The sequence below is a fragment of the Loxodonta africana genome, unplaced genomic scaffold, assembly GCF_030014295.1.
Source record: "Loxodonta africana isolate mLoxAfr1 unplaced genomic scaffold, mLoxAfr1.hap2 scaffold_784, whole genome shotgun sequence".
In the NCBI taxonomy this organism is placed as follows: domain Eukaryota; kingdom Metazoa; phylum Chordata; class Mammalia; order Proboscidea; family Elephantidae; genus Loxodonta; species Loxodonta africana.
The window spans coordinates 25,001-32,500 of record NW_026975522.1 but is presented as its reverse complement, the minus strand read 5'-3'; positions in this window follow the sequence as shown (position 1 = coordinate 32,500).

Below are 7,500 nucleotides of genomic sequence, written 5' to 3'. Positions count from 1 at the left end.
TGCGTCCAGGCCCCCGTGCGCGTGCGCGAGCGGACCGTGTCCGTGGGTGCCGCGCGTCCGCGTTCCCGCGTGTTCTGCCTGCCCGCGCCTACCTCTGTGTCTCCCGGGCGTCCCGGGGTTGTGTCTGCTGCGCGCGCGCGCGCGCCCCCTCGCGTCCATCTCCGTGTTTCCGTGTGCTCCGTGGGCCCGTCCGTGTCTCCGGAGGGCACCCTGCGGTGCGGGCGCACGCGCGCGCGGGCGCGTTCCCGTCCTTCCGTCCGTCCGTCCGTCCGTCCGTCCTCCTCCTCCTCCTCCTCCTCCTCCTCCTCCTCCGCCCCCCACCGCCCACACCCCCGCCGCCCCCCGCCGCCCCCACCGCCTCCGCCGCCTCCAAACCTCTTCCCCGCCTGGCGGGTGGCAGCCGGCGGCCACGTCGGACTGGATCCGGATATCGCCAGCGTGGGGCCCACGGCAAGGGCGCAGGCGGGGTGGGGTTGGGGGTGCGTGGTGGGCGGTGGGGGGGGTGGCGCCAGCGGTCCTCGGCGGCGGCGGGCCTAGCGCCGCCGGCACGTGCCCCTCCGGTTTCAGTCGGGACCGCCTCCGTGACGTCGAGGAGAGCTTCTCCACCCGTCCGTCCGAGGGCGCGGGGGTTCGGCGGACCGAGGGTGCCGTCGTCCCTCGACGACCGCCTTCGGGTCGCGCGCACACACACGCTCGGAGGCGCCCCGTCTCAACTGAAAGGAGTCGGCGGAGTAGAAACCGCGGCCCTCGAGACAGCTCCCTAACGCCGGGTGCGTGCGGCGGGGTGCTTTCTACACCCTACAGAAGGAAAACGCCTGTGGCCGGAGTTCTCGACGCCCGCCTTTCGACGCACCCTCTCGTCGCCTCGCTCCGTTTCCTAAGGCTCTCGTGACTCCTCCCGTTCTATTTCAGGGAGGCGCAGCTGAAGGGCTATCCGCTCCGCCCGTCCGTGAAGTTGGGCTTTCCCCCCGAAGGTGGCCGGAAGGGGGTGGGGGGGCGCGTGAGCCAAAGGATCTTGAAAACGCGGCGGCGGCGGTACCGCTTTCGGCTCTCGCCGATCCCACGCAGAGGCGGGGGCGCGGGCAGGTCCGCGCGCAGGTGCCCGTGCGAAGGTGCAGGCGCGTGCAGGCGCGGGCGCGCGCGCGCGCGCCCTCGGGCAGGTACGTAGAGGCGGGCGCCCGCGCGTGCACACCCCTAGGCGTACGCACGGGCACGGACGCGCCCGAGGGCGCGCGCGTACCGGCGCGGGCGCGCCCGTGTGGGCGCGCCCACGCCTACGCGCGTGTACCCGCGCGGGTACGCACGGGCAGGCACGTGCGTACCGCCCGCCCGCGCACGGGCGCGTGCACGCGCCTGCGTGTCCGTATCTGCAGCCACGGGCGTGAGCGCGTGGGCGCCTACCGTCCTTCTTCTACCTAACGCCGTCACCGGGCTGGCTCGGCGTCCAGGTATGCCTGTCTCCCCCTCCCCTCCAATCCCCTCCCCCTCCCCGTCCCCCTCCCCTCCCCTCCCCGCCCCCCTCCCCTCCCCTCCCCTCCCCCTCCCCCTCCCGTCCCTCCCCCCTCCCCCGTCCCCCTCCCCCTCCCCTCCCCTCGTCTCCCCTCCCCTCCCCCCTCCCCCTCCCCGTCCCTCCCCCCACCGCCTCCCCTCCCCCACCCCTCCCCCTCCCGCCTCCCCTGCCCCCATCCCCCTCCCCTCCCCCACCCCTCCCGCCCACCCCCTCCCCCTCCCCCTCCCTCTGCCTGTCTCCTTCCTTTTCTGAAACCGGGTTTTCCTCTTCGAGAGCCGTTCCGCCCCTCGGGCGAAACCAACTCGCCGCGTACCGGAGACCGAGTGCAAAGACGGAGCCCCGGCGGCGCGGCGGCGGCGGCGGCTCGGAGCTCGGCTGCCGACCGAGATCGTCGGCGGTTCGGATCCGCCGGCTCCTCCTTGGGAAGCCCGTGGGGCGGCTCGACTCTCTCCCCTAGGGCCGCTCCGAGTCCCGAGCCGCTCGACGGCACGCGACGGCAGCGGCGCCGCAGTCAGTTCTCTATCTAAACGGAAACGACGACGATGACGAACGTCAGTCTTCACCGCCACGCCCTACTCCCCACCCGAGCACCGTTCCAACTCGGGTGTTTCTCTCCCTGTGGCGGGGGTCCCCCCCGACTGAGAAAAAATAAACCGCCCCCCGAGGACGGCCCGCGTTCGGAGCCTCTTGGTAGTAGCGCGCCTTCACGGGACGACGGCACGCGCGCCCGTCACCCGCTTCCCGGAAAGCTCCCCCCGCAGAGAGTCGCGAACTCGGGCGAAGACGGAGGAGTCCGCGTACCCGTCGCCCAAGGTTCAGCCATCGTCCGATTGGAAACCGGTGCCTTCCCGGTCCCGCCTCCCCGTCGATCGACGCCTCCCGGGGGTGGGATGGCTTCCAGCCGAACCAGCCTACCGTACCCTTCCCCTCCTACGTACCTCGGGAGGTCGGCTCGGACAGGGAGGGGCCCGTCAGATGTCCAGTCCGCCGTGAGCTTTCCACGACGGCGGTCGGCCGGTCGGCCGGCCGGTCGGCCGGTCGGCCGGTCGGTCGGTCGGTCGTCCCGGAACACCCCGGTCGGGTCCGCGCGCGCGCGGCACGGGCTTCACACACCTCGCTCCTCTGGCTTCCCGGGAGACGCTCGCGGCACGGCGACGCGTGCAACGCGGGAACGGCGACGCTGCCCTCGGCCTTACCGTCCCCCCCCTCCAGCCGAATACGGCCCCGGCCCTCACCGCGGGCCGAGTTGGGGGGCTGGGGGTCGGGCCGGGGGGGGGATCGGCGGCGGCGGCCCTCGTCGGCAGGCGGCGCTAGCGCCGCCGGCGTGCGGCCTTACGGTTCCCGTTGCGATTCCCCTCGTGGGCGCGGAGAAAAGCCTCTCCATCCGGCCAAGGGGGCGCCCGTTCGGCGGACCGAGGGCGACGACGGGGGGCTGCCCGTCCGCCTGAGCGCGCGCCCGCTCCCGCAGGCACAGGCGCGCGCGGGCGCAGGCACAGGCGCACACGCTCAGACACGCGCTCACGCGCAGACGCGCACTCAAACCCATACAGACACGCACAGACGCACACACAGACGCACGCACAGACCCGCGCTCACGTGCGCAGGCGCCCCCACAGACGCAGGCGGACACGCACACGGGCAAGCCCGCAGACGCGCACGCGCACGCACGCAGTCACGCGCGCACACGCAGGCACACACGCCCGGACACGCGCGCACACGCCCCCGCAAAGACGCGCCCCCGCACAGACGCGCGCGCGCGCGAACGGACGCACGCACGCGCGCAGGCACGCGCGCACACGCACCAGGCCACCCGGAACGTTTGCCAACTCCCCGCCCACCTCAGCACCCCACCCCCCGGGCCCGAGGCGCGTGGTCCCCCACCGCCCCCACCCTCCGAGCCCCCCACCCCCCACCGCCCCGCTCTCGGCCTCCCACCCCCCAACCCCCCTCCGGCACTCCACCCCCCACCCCCACGACTCACGCACACACGCCCGCCCGCCCGCCCGCCCGCCCGCATTCGGGAGCCGCCGGAGATCTCTCGATGCTCGAGACGCCGACTCACCCCTCTCCCTCCCCCCCCCCGCCCCGGAGACGCCACCTTCCCGAGTCCGCCCGCGAGCCCGGAGAGCACTCGCTCGGGCCGAGCCGCCCGAGGGCCTCTGGGCGGGCGTTCGCGGCTGGCCCGCCGCGCCTCCGCTGGACCTCACTAAGTCCGGCCTCGCTCCCGAGAGCCTCGAGGGCCTCCCTCGGTGAGATGTCTCCCCAGTCGGACCGGGGGGCCCAGAGCCGGTCCGTACCGGCTCTGGGAAGGCGTTCCCGGCCTCCCCCCGCCCCCCGTTTGCCCGCCCGCGTCGCGGGAGGATGGAAAGCGATGAGGAAGAACGCTCTCGGTGGCGGCCGTGGTTTTCTTTTGCGACGCGGATGCCGGCAAACGCACGGCTCCCTCCCTCCCTCCCTCCCTCCCTCCCGACGCAATTTGCCCGTTCAACCCGCCTCACGCGTACCGTTGGCTCGGCGACAGGGACGACGGCGGAAAACGTCTCCCGGTCTGCCTGCTGCGCCACGCGGGCACTCAAAGAACGAGGAGGAAAACTTCGGGGACTGGCGGTCTCATCCCGTCCCGTTTGTCGCGTCCGTCCAAAGGATACGGATCGGAGAACACCTGCCCGTCCGACGCTTGGGACGTGCTCTCTTCTCCCTCCCGCCCCCGGTGGACGCTCATCCCCTCGGGCGCCCCCCCCCGTTCGGCCCTTTCGGGGGCGAGCGCGCGCGCGCGCCCCATGACGCTCCCGAGAGGTTTCCCCGGCGGCCCGGGGGAGTCTGTCCCCTCTGCCACCCTCGAGCCCCGGCCGGGGCCCAGGTGGACCCGGTTCCACCCCCCCGCCGCCCTTCGCTCCGGTCGTCGGCCGTCACCCGGCGGCCGCTTCGATACCGTCCCCCTCCGGAGCTCTGCGGCGCCGACGGGATGGGAAGCGGTCCCGGCGGGCGCGCGCTGGCCACGGCGGCCCGGGGCCTTCGTTCCGTCTCCTCGAGCCCGGCCTGGCTCCCGGCGTCCTCCCGGGGTCCTCCCGGGGTCCTCCCTCTCCTCCCTCCCTCCCTCCCTCCCTCCCTCCCTCCCTCCCTCCCTCCCTCCCTCCCAGGGCCCCCCCCGAGTGGGACACGCCGGCTGGCCGGCATGGTGCTCCAGGGCTCCAGCGGGGTAGACGGGATCTTCCTGGCTGAGGGGCGAAATGGCCCGGCTGGGCCGGACCCCCTTGGATCGGAACTTTGGGAGATGGGGCCAAGGTGGTGGAATAGGCTGACGCTTCCGCCTAGCTCTCTTGACGACAAAGACCCGGAAACACAAGCGAACGAGTATGTCTGCGACGAGCGGGGAGTCCTGACCGTCGAAGGCGGGCTTAGACGACGCACTGAGGGGCAGCGGCAGGAAGAGACCTTTCAGGGGCAGAGAGGGTTTACCGGCCCTGCCCCGCGGGGAGCCCTCAGGCACCATTCCCAGAGCGGCTGCTGCAGTGGGCTGGTACCGTCGTTCCACTGCTGTTCCGTCAGGGAGAAGCAGCCAGCCACACAGCCTGCTCACACCTCCGGAACCTGAGGAGGGCCCGGCCGGGCGGATCCCCTTGGCCCAACCGACCCCGCGCTGTGGCCGGCCCCACCGTCTTCCGGCCGCCCCGCGCCGAGAAACGTGTTCGGCGGCGGCGCTGGGAGGCGGGGGAGGGGGGCGGGGGGGGAGCCGGGACGGGGCCGGGCGTCCGGCCGCCCGGCGACGCGCCCTCGCCGGCCGCCGATCCGGATCCGTCCCGCTGCACTCCGCGCCGGTTGTCGGCCGCCACCTGGCGGCCGCTTTGATATCGTCTTCCCCCGGAGCTCCGGCGCCGGCGACACGCGCGGGAGGCGATGTGGCCGCGCTGGCCGAGGCGACGTTCCCGGACGCCGGCGGCGGCGTCGGCAGGATCGTCCTGGCCGAGGCGGGAAAGGGCCCGGCCGGGTGGATCCCCTTGGCCCAACCGACCCCGCGCCGTGGCCGGCCCCAACGCCTTCCGGCCGCCCCGCGCCGAGAAACGTGTTCGGCGGCGGCGCTGGGAGGCGGGGGAGGGGGGCGGGGGGGGAGCCGGGACGGGACCGGGTGTCCGGCCGCCCGGCGACGCGCCCTCGCCGGCCGCCGATCCGGATCCGTCCCGCTGTCGCCCGCGCCGGTTGTCGGCCGCCACCTGGCGGCCGCTTTGACATCGTTTTCCTCCGGAGCTCCGGCGCCGGCGACATGGGAGGCGCTGTGGCCGCGCTGGCCGAGGCGACGTCTCGGGACGCCGGCGGCGTCGGCGGGATCGTCCCGGCCACGGTGGGGCGCCGGCGCCAGAGCCACGTTCCGGAATTGGGCCCGCAGCTTCATGTGGCCGAGGCGGTGGCCGTCGCCGCCGCCGCCGCCGCCGCCGCCGCGCTCCCGGGTGCCGTGTTTTAGACGGCGCTGGACCGAACCGGGCCGCACCGAGACGGCGCAGGCAGAAGAACGGGACAAGGCACGCCCCGGCCGTTCGCGCGCCTTCCTTCGCGCGGCCCGGTCGTCACCGGGGCCTCCGGCGTAGGTCCGGGGTGGCCCGCGGAGGGCGCCCCGGGCCCGGGCGCGGTCCCGCGTGGGGTCCGGACCGTCGGAGAATTTTTTCAAAGTCCCGCTCCGGGGGTCCCCGGGCCGAGGTTGCCGCCCCCGGCCCGCCCCGGCCCGGCCACGGACCCGCGCGGGGCCCGGACCTTCGGAGGGGCCCCGCCGCCCGAGAATTTTTTCCAAGTCCCCCCTCCGAGGGTTCCCCGACCGGCCCGCGTTGGCCGCAGCGCAGGCGGCTGGCTCTGGGCGCCCGCGCGGCCCCGGCCAGCTCCGTCACCCCGTCCCGCGGGTCGACCAGAGGATCCCGGGAGCTCCGGGGGGGGGCGGGGCGCTGGGGGCCATGGGGTCGCGCTACGGACCGATGGCCGGGCCGCAGTTCCGGGGGCTCGCCGTGGGGAGCGGGCCCCTCCCGCCGCGGGGCGTGGCTTTTCTCTCGCCCAAAACGGGCGATTTGGGCCACCAGATTGGTGCTGACACGCTCTCCTCGCTGGGTGACTCCCGCTGAGCAGATGGGAAACCTGGACGGGTCCGTAGACGCCGGTCCACCGACGGCCCACGCCCTCCCCCGCTCCTCCCCGCTTGAGCCGCCCGCCTGGGGCCCGTGCGCCGGCTCTCGCGCGTCCAGATGTCCAGCCGCGGTGCCTCCCCCCGGTCTCCAGTGCCCGAGGGCGGCGTGGCACGGGCGCCGCGGGCCCTCTGACCCGCGTGCCCCTTGTCGCAGGCACCCGCGGTGGCCGCGGTGCTCGCCAGAGTGTGCCCCGCTCCCCCCCTCCCCCAGGCCCACGTGCCTCGCGTGTCAGGCGTTCTCCGTGTGCGGGGTCCTCGCGGCCACCTTTCCGCAGCCGGGGCGGGCGAGGCAGAAAGCGGGTCCTCTCCGGGGCTGTCCTCGCCCGCCTCCTGGCAGCCCTGGCGGGGGGGTCTTCTCCTCCTCGCTTGTGCCTGGGCTGACCCGATCGATGTGGTGTTGTCGTGCTCTCCCGGGCCGGGTCCGAGCCGCGCCAAGACGAGGGACGGACATTCGTGGCGAATGGGACCGCTCTTCTCGCTCAGCGCGCGGGCCCCTCGCTCCTCCTCCCCGCCCGCCGGTGGTGCGCAGAGGGGCAGGGGCACGGAATCCGGCCCGACCTCGCTCATCTGCCCTCGTTCGCGGCCTCGCGGCCAGCGTCGGCGGTGGCGGGGTCCTGAGACCGAGCAGGACAGCCTCTGCTCGTGGCCCTGGTGTTCTGCCTCGCGTCGGGCCCTCCCCCGCCCCCCGCGGCGGGGGGGCTCTCTGGTCAGGCGCACCCGCGCGCCCCACCCAGGTGGTGCCGGTGCGCCTCGAGTGGCCCTTTGGCGGTGCCCCTGGAACGCTCCAGGCCGTCCCTCAGGTGCCTGAGGCCGGGTGGCGGTG